The 17,953-nt window shown below is 39.9% G+C and overlaps 1 pseudogene; it reads left to right on the plus strand.

Annotated features, from left to right (window-relative positions):
* The first annotated feature begins 825 nt into the window (after positions 1 to 825).
* Positions 826 to 1,208, plus strand: LOC112616508 (annotated as a pseudogene).
* The last annotated feature ends 16,745 nt before the right edge of the window (positions 1,209 to 17,953 follow it).

A 17,953-nucleotide genomic window follows, 5' to 3' on the forward strand; every position in this document is an offset into this window, starting at 1 on the left:
GCCATGGCGGGCGCCTGTAGTTCCAGCTACTTGGGAGGCTGAGGCAGGAGAATGGCGTGAACCCAGGAGGCGGAACTTGCAGTGAGCCAGGATCGCGCCACTGCACTCCAGCTTGGGCGACAGAGCGAGACTCCGTCTCAAAAAAAAAAAAAAAAAAAAAAATTGGGCCGGGAGCGGTGGCTCACGCCTGTAATCCTAGAATTTTGGGAGGTGGAGTTGGGTGGATCACGAGGTCAGAAGATGGAGACCATCCTGGTTAACACGGTGAAACCCCGTCTCTACTAAAAATACAAAAAAAAAAAAAAAAAAAAAAAAACCGGGCGTGGTGGTGGGCGCCTGTAGTCCCAGCTACTTGGAATGCTGAGGCAGGATAATGGCCTGAACCCGGGAGGTGCAGCTTGCAGTGAGCCGAGATCACGCCACAGCACTCCAGCCTGGGCGACAGAGTGAGACTCTGTCTCAAAATAAATAAGTAAATAAATAGAAAATTGATTCTTTGCAAGGATAAACAAAATTGACACAACTTTAGCTAGATTGACTGAGAAATAGGAGACGTACCACATACCTAAAATTAGAAATTAAGATAAATTCTGGAGAAGATGAAGAATAAAGGGAATTCTTACATACTATTGGTGTGTATGTAAATGTATATGTAAATTGTGTATATGTAAATAAGTACAGACACTATGGAAAACAGTATGGAGGTTCCCCCAAAAACTAAAAATTAAACCACCATATGATCCAGCAATCCCACTACTGGATATATATCCAAGGGAAAGAAAATTATGTTAAAGTGATATCCGGCTTTCTGTCTCTGCTACTGCCATGGCACCTGTGAAAAAGCTTGTGGTGAAGGGGGGCAAACAAAAGAAGCAGGTTCTGAAATTCACTCTTGATTGCACCTACCCTGTAAAAGGTGGAATCATGCATGCTGCCAATTTTGAGCAGTTTTTGCAAGAAAGGATCAAAGTTATCGGCAAAGCTGAGAACCTTGGTAAGGGGTGGTGACCATCGAAAGGAGCAAGAGCAAGATTGCCATAGCATCAGAGGTGCCTTTTTCAAAAAGGTATTTGAAATATCTTACTAAAAAGTATTTGAAGAATAAACTACGTGATTGGTTGCACGCAGTTGCTAACAGCAAAGAGAGTTATGAATTCCGTTACCTTCAAATTAACCAGGATGAAGAAGAGGAGGAAGACGAGGATTAAATTTCATTTGTAGAGGACTGTGTGCTTGCAAACGAGATGTTCCCGATAAGCCCTGCTCTTGCAAACAAAGCAGGACATTCCTTCTCTGCAAACAAGAAGGATAAAGGAGCCAGCTGTAAACAGCGGTCTCTGGGAACTGGTCAATGTTTACTGATCTTGCCAGTCAAGGAAAGGTCAGAGAAGCAACACATGTCCCGTGACTTGGCAACATTCCACAAACGGCTGGATAAAATAAAGCAGAGTGTGCCATTCACGGTGGCCGCCATGTATGTCTTGTCCTATGTTGTCTTGTGTGTTCATTCCTTTGTTTAGGAAACACACGGACCCCAACAACTGGCACAGCGAGCAGGGTCCGTGACTCCAAGACAGCAAGGAACCGGAGGGGGAGCACCCTGGGTATGTAAGTTAAAAAAGGGGGACCCACGGAAAAATTATGGGGAATTCCACCTCTCGGGCCTCAGAATATTTATGGCTGCTTCAAGGACTGTTGCTGTCTATAGGAGTAAAAGTGAAAGAAAAGACTTTGAAGCGATTGTTTGCCCATGTTGAACAACATTGTTACTGGTTTCAGTATCAGACTAAAGTGCAGCTGAATCGGAGAGAATGGTTACAGGTAGTAAAAGCTTTGCGTAGAGCTCACCAGTTAGGGGATACTATGCCTTTAAATTTGTGGACCTTGTGTAGCTCTATCACTCAGGCATTAGAGTTACTTGAGACTGATTCAGAGTGTGGTGATGTAGCCACAGGAGGAAGGGCATCTGAGGATTTGGGAAAAAATAAATCTGAAATGGAGCCCATTTATGCCAGGGTAACAGAGGATGGGGTGGTAACAAAAGGGGGAGAAGAGGAAGAGCCAACTCTTCCTTCTTCTAAGGGGAATTCTGACATGCAGCATATTATGGGAATGCTTCAACTGATATTACAGATACATTCTTTTAATTCACCTTTGTGAACTTTCCCTGTTTCTCTTCCTTCTGCCCCATTAGAAGGGGATTTTCCAGTGCCTCCACCCCCCACCCCCCCAGCTTCCTTACCTTTGTCTGGCAAAGTTTTCTCAGTGCCTTTCCTGCCATTGGGGAAGGGAGAAAAGGAAAAGATAAGAGAATTTGAGGAGCTGGATCTGTTTCCAATTATTCATGCTCCTTTTGCTCCCAATGCTCAGTTTCCAAATGGTGGCAATAATGTCCAATTTAATGCCTTACAATTTAAATTTTTGAAAGAAATGAAAGCTGCCATTTTTAACTATGGACCTCAATCTCCTTTTGTCCTTGGTCTTCTTGATGCTTTTTCATCAGAAAATTTGATGATTCCTATAGACTGGGAGACTTTGGGGAAAGTTGTTCTTGATCGTTCTCAGTAGTTACAATTAAGCAGCTGGTGGATGGACGAGGCACATGTGCAGGCTAGGAAAAATGCTACCCATGATCCCCCAAGACCCACTGAGGAGCAACTCACAGGCACGGGCCAATATGCTACTCTTAATGCTCAGGCTGGCCTAGATGATGTCGCCCTTACTCAAATCAAGACTTTGTTTTTAAGGGCCTAAAATAAGGTAGGATAGCAAAAAAATCTTCCCTCTCCTTTGTGAAGATTTTACAGGGCACAAATAAACCATATCCGGATTTTGTAGCCTGTCTTCAGGATGCTGTCTTGAAAACTGTGGATGTTGGCCCTGCTTCAAAAATTTTGTAACAAACATTGTCTTTTGAAAATGCTAATGCTGACTGTCAAAAATTATTAAGACCATTAAAGGCCAGTGGGGCCAATTTAGATAAATATATTAGAGCTTGTGCTGGTGTTGGAGAGGCTATTTATAATGCTCAATTATTTGCTGGTGCCCTATCTAAAGCCTTAAAAGAAAATAACAAACAAGGTGTTTGCTTTCAATGTGGTAAACCTGGAGATTTCAAGAAAAAAATGTCGTAAAAAATTGAACACTTTTATCCCTCAAGGCAGAAAGCTGCCTTCAGAGGTGTGCAAACGTTGTGGCAAAGGTCGACATTGGACAAATGAATGTCATTCCAAAACTGATAAAAGTAGAAATTTACTGTCTCCTCTCCTGGGAAACGGGAGCCGGGGCCCACAGGCTTGGGACCCCAACAATTACAATGCAAGCCTACTACAATACCCAGTGAGCAATGGCCTACAGCATCAAGGAATAAATTCGAGTCCTCCTTAAGGATCCCACACCTTACCCCAGTTTCCCAGCTTTATGCGGCAACTAAGCAGAGCGCCGCTGCTGACTTAGCTATTACTCAGCCTTATACCTTGTCTCCTAATGGAGGAGTATATAAATTAGCTACTGGAGTGTGTGGCCCTTTGCCAAAACGACATGTAGGACTTTTGTTAGGTCGAAGCAACAGTGCTATACGGAGGTTAATGGTGATTCCAGGAATCATTGATCCCGATTTTACTAATGAAATTCTTATTATGGTACAAGTCTCACAATTTATGTGCCTAGAGGCAGGGGAGCATATTGCACAATTCCTTTTATTGCCTTTTTTTCCGTTCCTATCTAGAGAGGTATCTCGACAGAGAGGGTTCAATAACACAGGAAAAACTGTTTTTTGGGAAACTTTAGCTTCTGATCAAAAGCCCTTATGTTCATTACACATTAATAAAATAGTTTTTAAAGGGTTAATTAACACGGGGGCGGATGTGTCTATCATTTGTTTAAATCAGTGGCCTATGCAATGGGAAAAAAGACAAGTTTCAGTTACACTCACTGGCTTGGGTGCTGCTTCTGTGGTTTATCAAAGCGTAGAACCTTTAACCTGTGTCGGTCCTAAAGGTCAACAAGGTCAAGTGTTTTTTTATATTGTTCCTATCAATATTAATCTTTGGGGACAAGATTTTTTACAACAATTTGGTGGTTTTTAAACATTCCTCATATTTCTTCAACTACCAAAAATATGATGTTCAAAATGGGCTACAGTCCTTTAAACTCATAGCCACTGTTCACCAGCCTCAAGCTTTACAATTAAAGTGGAAAACTACCACTCCTGTTTGAGTGGAACAGTGGCCATTATATAAAAAAAAAAAAAAAAAAAAAACTTGGGGCTTTAAAAGAGTTAGTCAAAAAACAATTGGCTGAGGGGCATATAAAGCCCAGTACTTCTGCATGGAATTCCCCTGTCTTTGTTGGAAAAAAAAAAAAAAAGGTAAAAAATGGCGTTTATTAACTGATCTTAAAGCTATAAATGCTTACATTCAACCTATGGAGAGTTTACAGCCTGGTCTTCCTAATCCCGCCCTTATCCCACAAAGTTGGAAATTAATGGTCATAGATCTCAAAGACTGTTTTTTCTCTATTCCATTACAACCTCAAGATTGTGAGAAGTTTGCCTTTACTATTCCTAAATACAATAATGGGCAGCCCACACAAAGATATCAGTAAAAGATTCTTCCCCAGGATATGCTTAATAGCCTTACTTTATGTCAAAAATTCGTACATAGGACTTTAAATCCTGTGAAAAATCAGTTTCCAACTGTGTTAATTTATCATTATATGGATGATATTTTATTGACTACCCCTGACGTAACCCTCCAAAATCAAGTTTTTAAGGTTTTACAACAACAGTTAATTCATTATAATTTACAAATATCTCCTGAGAAGGTACAAACTCAGTTCCCCATTCAATATTTGGGGTATCTATTGGCTGAAAAACAAATCCGCCCACAAAAGGTTCAAATTAGGAGAGATCAACTTGTGACCCTTAATAATTTTCAAAAATTGTTGGGAGATATTAATTGACTTCGTCCCATCTTAAATATTCCTACTTATAAATTACAACATTTGTTTGCTACCTTAAAAGGAAATTCAGATTTAAACAGTTCTGGGCAATTATTCCCTACTACCAAAAAAAAAAAAAAAAAAAAAATTGTCTTTTATAAAAAATAAAATTAGTAAAGCTCACCTTGATTATATTATACCCAATCTTCCACTCTTTTTATGTATTTTTCATACTCCTCATTCACCAACAGCCATCTTACATCAGGATAATAACATTCTAGAGTGGCTATTTTTGGCTAAAAAAGCCATTAAAAAATTTACCCTTATATTAATAAATTGGCTAAATTAATTATTAAAGGACAACATAGAGCTTGTCAATTGCTTGGAACTGACCCTGTAAAAATTATTACCCGATTAATCAATACATTAAATCTTTACTAAAAACTCATAAACAATGACAAGTGGCTTGCACTAAATATACTGGTTATTTTTCTCAGCACTATCCCAATCATAGATTATTTGCTTTTCTACAACAATATTCTTTCCTGCCCTATAATCCTATTTCTTATACTCCGGTTAAAGGTCCCACCTTTCTTACTAATACTTCTAACAATAAAAAGCTGGATACTGGGCATCAAATAATTCAAAAATTTCTTACTATCCATTTAAATCTGTACAACAGAGAGAACTTTTTGCCATTCTTATGGTACTGCAAGATTGGCCTCAAAACCCTTGTAATATAGTTAGTAATTCCCAATATGCTATATATGTAAGTAAGTATATTTCTCAAACTTCTTTACCATTACTCCCAAAACCCCTTTACAAAAACTATTTTCCTTATTGTTCTTGACTCTTACTTCCCATACAACCCCCCTTTTTATCACTCGTATTTGTTCACATTCAGCTTTACTGGGACCTTTAACTTTTGGCAATAGCCAAATTGATTCTTGTTGGCAATGTCCAACAGGCTCAAAATGAACATCAATTACATCATACTACAAGTTTAGGATTACAGCGGCAATTTTCTATAACATGCCATCAAGCCCAAGCTATTGTCAGAGCCTGTCCATCTTGTGCTCCTATTATTACACCCTTTTTAAGTCCAGATATAAATCCCCAAGGCACTCAACAAAATCATATTTGACAAATGGATGTAACTTATGTTTCTTCTTTTGGTCGTTTAAAATATGTTCATCATACAATTGATACTTGGTCACACTTCCAATGGGCTACACCATTACCCTCTAAAAAAGCTGATTCTGTTATTACTCATTTACTTACTTGCTTTACAGTTATAGGAGTTCCTGCTGAATTAAAAACTGACAATGCTCCTGCTTATTGCTCTCGTAAATTGGCTGCCTTCCTCTCTTCATACCACATTCGTCATTCCACTGGCATTCCATTTAACAGTCAAGGTCAAGCAATTATTAAAAGAGCTAATGCTACCTTAAAATTACAACTTTTAAAACAAACAGGGGGAAATGGACGAGATTCCCCCAAACATCAAATTCTGAAAGCTCTTTTTACTTTAAATTTTCTTAACTATTGGCACCAATTACAGCAATCTGCAGCAGTGAAACATTTTCAACAACCATTAGAAAAGCCACAAGCTAGCAATTTGTGGTTGTACTTTCCTTCATTACAAGGCCAATATTTAAAAGAAAAAGTTTTACAATGGGGTCAAGGTTATGCTCTCGTTCATACAGGTGCCGGAGATGAGTGGTTCCCATCCCGACGGTTGAAGCAGTGCCATGGCAAAGAGCAGCTGGCTGGAGGACTTCCTGGTGGCATTTCAGGAATTAAATCTGAGTGCTCAGAGAACCTTCACCTTCAGAACTCGTCGAGCGGAACCCCCGACATGGGGTCAGCTGAAAAAACTTACTCAAGAAGGTGAAGGGGTTGTTCAACAAGCTGGACAGCCCAAAACCTCACTGACCTTATTTCTGGCTATGCTAGCTGTAGTGAATTGCCAGGTAACAGCTGGAGAATTCACATATTGGGCTTATATTCCCTTTCCACCCTTATATCAAGGTGTGGCCTAGGGAGACAAAGAAGTTTTAGTATTTACTAATGATAATGCTTGGATGCCATCACCTTTTTAAAATCAGGATCCTGAGTTAGACACGGGTGCAGTAAAGAGTTCATATCAATTTAGGGTAGAAGGGTTACCTATATGTCTTGGGAACAGTCCACATTGTTTACATCCTTCTCATGAGGCTAGGGCTGTGCGCTATAATCATAGTCACACTGCTGCCTTTACTATGATTGTTGTTACTCAGAGTTTTAAATATAATCATACTGCTCTGCTAATGAAACCTTGCCTACTACATTATCCTTATGTCCTATTCCTGACGTGTCCGGAGGTGTTTCCCAATTAGAGTGAACTAAATGTAAAGAAAGTGGACCACAATTATTATTAGACGTAAAAGGTAGGAATTACAGATACCTTGTCACTGACTAGAGTGTGCATAGAGATTTTCAGACTAAGTTTAGCCACATTAGCCTACGATGGCATAGAAATAATCACAGCATTTATGCTGATGGTAACGAAACTATTATGTGGCATGATGGTGGCTTGTCGCCCCCTATGCCACATTTGGCCAACACCTCACAAATACAAAGTCATATATGGAAGTTACTAGCTGCTGGCAAACCAATGTCTACTTTTATGGGAAACATGTCCTTAAATACCACTAATCTTTCTAATCCTTTCCATATATCTTTACATCAAAACAGATCTAGATATGTCATTGCTTGTGTTAAAAAGAAACCCTTACTTGTTGTTAGCAGGAATCTTTAAATGGGATAATAATACAGGAGTAGTTAACTGTACGGACAATTGTACATTTTTAAGCTGTATAAATACTACTTGGTGGCATAATAATTGGAATGAGACTCACTCCAATATATATATTTTAAGAGCTAAAAAAGAAACCTGGTTACCGGTGAACTTGACACACACCTGGAGTGAATCTGCTGGGGTTACTCAAATTTATAAAGTAATGCAAGATCTTGTCCACCGCAGCCGGAGAGCGGTTGGGATCATCGTAATAGCAGTAGTGGGACTTGTGGCCATTGCTTCCACCGCTGCTGTTGCTGGACTGGCGTTACATCAGAGTATCCAAAATGCAGAGTTCGTGCAACAATAGCATGAACAATCTCACTTGTTGTGGCAACAACAATGAGATATCGATGCTCATTTGACTGAACAAGTAGATAACTTAGAACAAGTGGTTTCTTGGATAGGGGATCAGCTGACAGTGTTAAATACTCGAGCCTTGTTAAAATGTGACTGGAATACTACTCAATTTTGTATTACCTCTGTTCCTTTTAACAGCACTGTACATAATTGGACAGAGATAAAAAGGCTTTTAATTGGCCATAACAATCTTTTCCTGGAGATACAAGAACTAACACACAATATTTCTTTTTTTTTTTTTTTTTTTTTTTTGAGAGGGAGTCTCGCGCTGTCGCCCAGGCTGGAGTGCAATGGCTGGATCTCAGCTCACTGCAAGCTCCTCCTCCCGGGTTTGCGCCATTCTCCTGCCTCAGCCTCCCGAGTAGCTGGGACTACAGGCGCCCGCCACCTCGCCTGGCTAGTTTTTTGTATTTTTTAGTAGAGACGGGGTTTCACTGTGTTAGCCAGGATGGTCTCGATCTCCTGACCTCGTGATCCGCCCGTCTCGGCCTCCCAAAGTGCTGGGATTACAGGCTTGAGCCACCGTGCCCGGCCACACACAATATTTCTAAAATGTTTCATAATCAGTTACCATTGTTGACTGGTGCAGATTTAATGACTGGTATTGCGCAAAGCCTGAAATCTTTAAACTCTATGAGTCCTGTAAAAGCTTTACTGACTTCTGTTTCTAGTAATGTATTGATTGTTGTTTTTGCCTTTGTCATTTTCACAGTCTACTGGAAACGGTGCCAAAGGGCAAACACCGAATCCCAGCAAGCCCAACATGTAATGATGGTTTAAAAAAAAAAAAAAATTAAAACCTGTAAATAAAGAAGGGGGAGATGTAGAGGACTGTGTGCTTGCAAACGAGATGTTCCCGATAAGCCCTGCTCTTGCAAACAAAGCAGGACATTCCTTCTCTGCAAACAAGAAGGATAAAGGAGCCAGCTGTAAACAGCAGGCTCTGGGAACTGGTCAATGTTTACTGATCTTGCCAGTCAAGGAAAGGTCAGAGAAGCAACACATGTCCCGTGACTTGGCAACATTCCACAAACGGCTGGATAAAATAAAGCAGAGTGTGCGATTTGCGGTGGCCACCATGTATGTCTTGTCCTGTGTTGTCTTGTGTGTTCATTCCTTTGTTTAGGAAACACGCGGACCCCAACATCATTTATCTGGAATATTTTGTACGAGCTCTTGAAAAAAATTTGGGAACCAAAATGGTGGTTTATCCTTGTATCTCTGCAGTGTGGATTGAACAGAAAATTGAATATCATAGTTAAAGGGCTTCCTTTGGGCAGCCAGTCACTTATTTATACCGTAACTTTTTTTTTTTCCTTCTGCTTGAAAATTTCAATTTCCCTGGTAATACCAGAGTAGAAGAGGGTGACTTTACGGAAATGACAGCCATTGGGCAGGCAGATGAGGGTGTGGAGGTGTGGGCTGAAGGTAGTGATTGCTTTATGTTAGAAGTGTGCTTGTCAATTGTTTCTGTTGCTTTTCCCAAAGAATGATTCAGGGATACAAGCAGGCTCCTCTCATTCATTAAATGAAAACATTACATCTTTCTAAGATTCTCTGTGGGAAAATAGCAGTGTCAATAAAATGCAGGTTTCTAGGCCATTTGTCTTACTCTGATTTTTTTATTACGATTTTCTCTTGATGAACAGAATTGTGCCTACTAATCACCTTCTTCCTAGAGAGAGAAAATATGCTCCTTCAGCATTGTTGTATAGTCCATCACTTTACATAAAGGGGTTTGGGGAATCAATTGTAAAAGTCCCAGGTTTTATATTAACTACATGTGTAAAAATATGAATGTGTGAGTAATCTCTGTTTCTACCAAAAAAAAAAAAAAAAAAAATTAAGGTGGGAACATTACTATGAAAAAATAAATAGGATTATAAGAGAGTTTAATGAATAATTGCATGCTTATAAGTTAGATGACTTAGATGAAATGGATAAATTCCCAGAAACACACAACTCACAAAAACTGAATAATGAATAGAAAATTTGGGGGGCAGAGCAAGATGGCCGAATAGGAACAGCTCCAGTCTCCAACTCCCAGCATGAGCGACACAGAAGACAGGTGATTTCTGCATTTTCAACTGAGGTACTGGGTTCATCTCACTAGGGAGTGCCGGACAATTGGTGCTGGTCAGCTGCTGCAGCCCGACCAGCGAGAGCTGAAGCAGGACGAGGCATCACCTCACCTGGGAAGCGCAAGGGGGAAGGGAATCCCTTTTCCTAGCCAGGGAAACTGAAACACACAACACCTGGAAAATCAAGTAACTCCCACCCCAATACTGTGCTTTAAGCAAACAGGCACACCAGGAGATTGTACCCCCACACCTGGCCGGGAGGGTCCCATGCCCATGGACCCTCCCTCATTGCTAGCACAGCAGTCTGCGATCTAACCCCAAGGCAGCAGCGAGGCTGGGGGAGGGGCACCCACCATTGCTGAGGCTGAAGTAGGTAAACAAAGCCGCTGGGAAGCTCGAACTGGGTGGAGCTCACAGCAGCTCAAGGAAACCTGCCTGTCTCTGTAGACTCCCCCTCTGGGGATAGGACACAACTAAACAACAGCAAAAGCAGCAGAAACCTCTGCAGACGCAAACGACTCTGTCTGACAGCTTTGAAGAGAGCAGTGGATCTCCCAACACAAAGGTTGAGATCTGAGAAGGGACAGACTGCCTGTTCAAGTGGGTCCTTGACCTCTGAGTAGCCTAACTGGGAGACATCCCCCACTAGGGGCAGTCTGACACCCCACACCTCACAGGGTGGAGTACACCCCTGAGAGGAAGCCTCCAAAGCAAGAATCAGACAGGTACACTCGCTGTTCATAATATTCTATCTTCTGCAGCCTCTGCTGCTGATACCCAGGCAAACAGGGTCTGGAGTGGACCTCAAGCCATCTCCAACAGACTTACAGCTGAGGGTCCTGACTGTTAGAAGGAAAACTAACAAACAGGAAGGACACCCACACCAAAACCCCATCAGTACATCACCAGCATCAAAAACCAAAGGCAGATAAAACCACAAAGATGGGGGAAAAGCAGGGCAGAAAAGCTGGAAATTCAAAAAATAAGAGCACATCTCCACCAGCAAAGGAGCGCAGCTCATCTCCAGCAACGGATCAAAGCTGGACAGAGAATGACTTTGACGAGATGAGAGAAGAAGGCTTCAGTCCATCAAACTTCTCAGAACTAAAGGAGGAATTATGTACCCAGTACAAAGAAACTAAAAATCTTGAAAAAAAAGTAGAAGAATTGATAGCTAGAGTAATTAATGCAGAGAAGGTCATAAACGAAATGAAAGAGATGAAAACCATGACACGAGAAATACGTGACAAATGCACAAGCTTCAGTAACCGACTCGATCAACTGGAAGAAAGAGTATCAGCGATTGAGGATCAAATGAATGAAATGAAGCGAGAAGAGAAACCAAAAGAACAAAGAAGAAAAAGAAATGAACAAAGCCTGCAAGAAGTATGGGATTATGTAAAAGACCAAATCTAGGTCTGATTGGGGTACCTGAAAGTGAGGGGGAAAATGGAACCAAGTTGGAAAACACTCTTCAGGATATCATCCAGGAGAACTTCCCCAACCTAGTAGGGCAGGCCAACAATCAAATCCAGGAAATACAGAGAACACCACAAAGATACTCCTAGAGAAGAGCAACTCCAAGACACATAGTTGCCTGATTCATCAAAGTTGAAATGAAGGAAAAAATCTTAAGGGCAGCCAGAGAGAAAGGTCGGGTTACCCACAAAGGGAAGCCCATCAGAATAACAGCAGATCTCTCGGCAGAAACTCTCCAAGCCAGAAGAGAGTGGGGGCCAATATTCAACATTCTTAAAGAAAAGAATTTTCAACCCAGAATTTCATATCCAGCCAAACTAAGTTTCATCAGTGAAGGAGAAATAAAATTCTTTACAGATAAGCAAATGCTTAGAGATTTTGTCACCACCAGGCCTGCCTTACAAAAGACCCTGAAGGAAGCACTAAATATGAAAAGGAACAACCGGTACCAGCCATTGCAAAAACAAGCCAAAATGTAAAGACCATCGAGGCTAGGAAGAAACTGCATCAACTAACGAGCAAAATAACCAGTTAATATCATAATGGCAGGATCAAGTTCACACATAACAATATTAATCTTAAATGTAAATGGACTAAATGCTCCAATTAAAAGACACAGATTGGCAAACTGGATAAAGAGTCAAGACCCATCAGTCTGCTGTATTCAGGAGACCCATCTCACATGCAGAGACATACATAGGCTCAAAATAAAGGGATGGAGGAAGATTTACCAAGCAAATGGAGAACAAAAAAAAAAGCAGGGGTTGCAATACTAGTCTCTGATAAAATAGACTTTAAATCATCAAAGATCAAAACAGACAAAGAATGCCATTACATAATGGTAAAGGGATCAATTCAACAGGAAGAGCTAACTATCCTAAATATATATGCACCCAATACAGGAGCACCCAGATTCACAAAGCAAGTCCTTAGAGACTTACAAAGAGACTTAGACTCCCATACAATAATAATGGGAGACTTCAACACTCCACTGTCAACATTAGACAGATCAATGAGACAGAAAGTTAACAAGGATATTCAGGAATTGAACTCATCTCTGCAGCAAGCAGACCTAATAGACATCTATAGAACTCTCCATCCCAAATCAACAGAATATATATTCTTCTCAGCACCACATTGCTCTTATTCCAAAATTGACCACATAATTCGAAGTAAAGCACTCCTCAGCAAATGTACAAGAACAGAAATTATAACAAACTGTCTCTCAGACCACAGTGCAATCAAACTAGAACTCAGGACCAAGAAACTCAATCAAAACCACTGAACTACATGGAAACTGAACAACCTGCTCCCTAATAACTACTGGGTACATAACGAAATGAAGGCAGAAATAAAGATGTTCTTTGAAACCAATAAGAACAAAGATACAACATACCGGAATCTCTGGGACACATTTAAAGCAGTGTGTAGAGGGAAATTTATAGCACTAAATGCCCACAAGAGAAAGCAGGAAAGATCTAAAATTGACACTCTAACATCACAATTAAAAGAACTAGAGAAGCAAGAGCAAACACATTCAAAAGCTAGCAGAAGGCAAGAAATAACTAAGATCAGAGCAGAGCTGAAGGAGACAGAGACACAAAAAACCCTCCAAAAAATCAATGAATCCAGGAGTTGGTTTTTTGAAAAGATCAACAAAATTGACAGACCGCTAGCAAGACTAATAAAGAAGAAAAGAGAGAAGAATCAAATAGACGCAATAAAAAATGATAAAGGGGATATCACCACCAACCCCACAGAAATACAAACTACCATCAGAGAATACTATAAACACCTCTGCGCAAATAAACTGGAAAATCTAGAAGAAATGGACAATTTCCTGGACACTTACACTCTCCCAAGACTAAACCAGGAAGAAGCTGAATCCCTAAATAGACCAATAGCAGGCTCTGAAATTGAGGCAATAATTAATAGCCTACCAATGAAAAAAAGTCCAGGACCAGATGGATTCACAGCTGAATTCTACCAGAGGTACAAGGAGGAGCTGGTACCATTCCTTCTGAAACTATTCCAATCAGGGAATCCTCCCTAACTCATTTTATGAGGCCAACATCATCCTGATATGAAACCCTGGCAGAGACACAACAAAAAAAGAGAATTTTAGACCAATTTTCCTGATGAACATCGATGCAAAAATCCTCAATAAAATACTGGCAAACTGGATTCAGCAGCACATCAAAAAGTTTATCCACCATGATCAAGTGGGCTTCATCCCTGGGATGCAAGGCTGGTTCAACATTCATAAATCAATAAACATAATCCAGCATATAAACAGAATCAAAGACAAGAACCACATGATTATCTCAATAGATGCAGAAAAGACTTTTGACAAAATTCAACAGCCCTTCATGCTAAAAATGCTCAATAAATTCGGTATGAGGGAACGTACCTCAAAATAATAAGAGCTATTTATGACAAACCTATAGCCAATATCATACTGAATGGGCAAAAACTGGAAAAATTCCCTTTGAAAACTGGCACAAGACAGGGATGCCCTCTCTCACCACTCCTATTCAACATAGTGTTGGAAGTTCTGGCTAGGGCAATCAGGCAAGAGAAAGAAATCAAGGGTATTCAGTTAGGAAAAGAAGAAGTGAAATTGTCCTTCTTTGCAGATGACATGATTGTATATTTAGAAAATCCCATTGTCTCAGCCCAAAATCTCCTTAAGCTGATAAGCAACTTCAGCAAAGTCTCAGGATACAAAATTAATGTGCAAAAATCACAAGCATTCTTATACACCAGTAACAGAGAAACAGAGAGCCAAATCATGAATGAACTTCCATTCACAATCGCTTCAAAGAGAATAAAATATCTAGGAATCCAACTTACAAGGGATGTAAAGGACCTCTTCAAGGAGAACTACAAACCACTGCTCAGTGAAATAAAAGAGGACACAAACAAATGGAAGAACATACCATGCTCATGGATAGGAAGAATCAATATCGTGAAAATGGCCATACTGCCCAAGGTCATTTATAGATTCAATGCCATCCCCATCAAGCTACCAATGAGTTTCTTCACAGAATTGGAAAAAACTGCTTTAAAGTTCATATGGAACCAAAAAAGGGCCCACATCTCCAAGACAATCCTAAGTCAAAAGAACAAAGCTGGAGGCATCACGCTACCTGACTTCAAACTATACTACAAGGCTACGGTAACCAAAACAGCATGGTACTGGTACCAAAACAGAGATATAGACCAATGGAACGGAACAGAGTCCTCAGAAATAATACCACACAGCTACAGCCATCTGATCTTTGACAAACCTGAGAGAAACAAGAAATGGGGAAAAGATTCCCTATGTAATAAATGGTGCTGGGAAAATTGGCTAGCCATAAGTAGAAAGCTAAAACTGGATCCTTTCCTTACTCCTTATACGAAAATTTATTCAAGATGGATTAGAGACTTGAATGTTAGACCTAATACCATAAAAATTCTAGAAGAAAACCTAGGTAGTACCATTCAGGACATAGGTATGGGCAAAGACTTCATGTCTAAAACACCAAAAGCAACAGCAGCAAAAGCAAAAATTGACAAATGGGATCTCATTAAACTAAAGAGCTTCTGCACAGCAAAAGAAACTACCATCAGAGTGAACAGGCCACCTACAGAATGGGAAAAAAATTTTCAATATACTCATCTGATAAAGGGCTAATATCCAGAACCTACAAAGAACTCAAACAAATTTACAAGAAAAAAACAAACAACCCCATCAAAAAGTGGGCAAAGGATATGAACAGACATTTCTCAAAAGAAGACATTCATACAGCCAACAGACACATGAAAAAATGCTCATCATCACTGGCCATCAGAGAAATGCAAATCAAAACCACAATGAGATACCATCTCACACCAGCTAGAATGGCGATCATTAAAAGTCAGGAAACAACAGGTGCTGGAGAGGATGTGGAGAAATAGGAACACTTTTACACTGTTGGTGGGATTGTAAACTAGTTCAACCATTATGGAAAACAGTATGGCGATTCCTCAAAGATCTAGAACTAGATGTACCATATGACCCAGCCATCCCATTACTGGGTATATACCCAAAGGATTATAAATCATGCTACTATAAAGACACATGCACACGTATGTTCATTGCGGCACTATTCACAATAGCAAAGACTTGGAATCAACCCAAATGTCCATCAGTGACAGACTGGATTAAGAAAATGTGGCACATATACACCATGGAATACTATGCAGCCATAACAAAGGATGAGTTTGTGTCCTTTGTAGGGACATGGATGCAGCTGGAAACCATCATTCTTAGCAAACTATCACAAGAACAGAAAACCAAACACTGCATGTTCTCACTCATAGGTGGGATCTGAACAATGAGATCACTTGGACTCGGGAAGGGGAACATCACACACCGGGGCCTATCATGGGGAGGGGGGAAAGGGGAGGGATTGCATTGGGAGTTATACCTGATGTAAATGACGAGTTGATGCATGCTGACGAGTTGATGGGTGCAGCACACCGACATGGCACAAGTATACATATGTAACAAACCGGCACGTTATGCACATGTACCCTAGAACTTAAAGTATAATAATAATAATAAATATAAAAAATAAAAATAAATAAAATTAAAAAAAGAAAATCTGAATAGATATATCCGTAATAAGCAGACAGAATTAGTAATCTAAAACTTCTGAAAAAACAAAACATATCCTTAGCCCACTTTTTGATGGACTTGTCTGTTTTTTTCCTGTAAAATTGTTTAAGCTCCTTGTATATTCTGGATATTAGCCCTTTGTCAGATAAATAGATTGCAAAAATTTTCTCCCATCCTGTGGTTGCTTATTCACTCTGATGATATTTTCTTTTGCTGTGCAGAAGCTCTTTAGTTTAATTAGATCCCATTTGTCAATTTTGGCTTTGTTGCAATTGCTTTTGGTGTTTTAGTCATGAATTCTTTGCCCATACCTATGTCCTGAATGGTATTGACTAGGTTTTCTTCTAGAGTTTTTATGGTTTTGGGTTTTACCTTTAAGTGTTTAATCCATCTTGAATAAATTTTTGTATAAGGTGTAAAAAAGGAAGTCTGTTTCTGTTTTCTGCATGTGGCTAGCCAGTTCTACCAGCAGAATTTATTAAACAAGGAATCCTTTCCCCATTGCTTGTTTTTGTAAGGCTTGTTGAAGATCAGATGGATGTAGATGGGTGGTGTTATTTCTGAGGTGTCTGTTCTGTTCCATTGGTCTATATATCTGTTCCGGTGCAAGTATCATGCTGTTTTGCTTACTGTAGCTTTGTAGTATGAAACAGACACTTCTCAAACAAAGACATTTATGTGGCCAACAAACCATTTGGAAAAAAAAGCTCAACATCACTGGTCATTAGAGAAATGCAAATAAAAACCACAATGAGATACCATCTCACTCCAGTTAGAGTGGACATCATTGAAAAGTCGGGAAACAACAGAGGCTGACGAGGCTGTGGAGAAATAGGAATGCTTTTACATTGTTGGTGGGAGTGTAAATTAATTCAACCATTATGGAAGACAGCATGTTGATTCCTCAAGGATCTAGAACCAGAAATACCATTTGACTAAACAATTCCATTACTAGGTATATACCGAAAAGATTATAAATCTTTCTACTGTAAAGACACATGCACACGTGTTCATTGCAGCACTATTTACAATAACAATGACTTAGAACCAACCCAAATGACCATCAATTATAAACTGGATAAAGAAAATGTGGCACATATACATCATGGAATACTACCCAGCCTTAAAAGATAATGAGTTCATGTCCTTTGCAGGGACATGAATGAAGCTGGAAACCATCATTCTCAATAAACTAACACAGCAACAGAAAATCAAACATCACATGTTCTCACTCATAAGTGGGAGTTGAACAACGAGAACACATGGACACAGGGAAGGGAACATTACATACCAGGGCCTGCTGGGGGGATAGGGGGCAAGGAGAGGGAGAGCATTAGGACAAATACCTAATGCATGCCAAGCTTAAAACCTAGATGATTGGTTGATAGGTGCAACAAAACACCATGGCACATGTATACTTGGGTTACAAACATGCACATTCGGCACATGTATCCCAGAACTTAAAGTAAAAAAAAAAAAAAAAGTCAGTTATTATCACTAGTGTATTAGATCATTATTGTATTTCTACAGAGAAATACCTAAGACTGGGTAATTTAAAAAAGAAAGACGTTCAGTTAGCTCACAGTTCTACAGGCTGTACAAGAAGCA

Source organism: Theropithecus gelada, chromosome X (assembly GCF_003255815.1).
Source record: "Theropithecus gelada isolate Dixy chromosome X, Tgel_1.0, whole genome shotgun sequence".
NCBI lineage: Eukaryota > Metazoa > Chordata > Mammalia > Primates > Cercopithecidae > Theropithecus > Theropithecus gelada.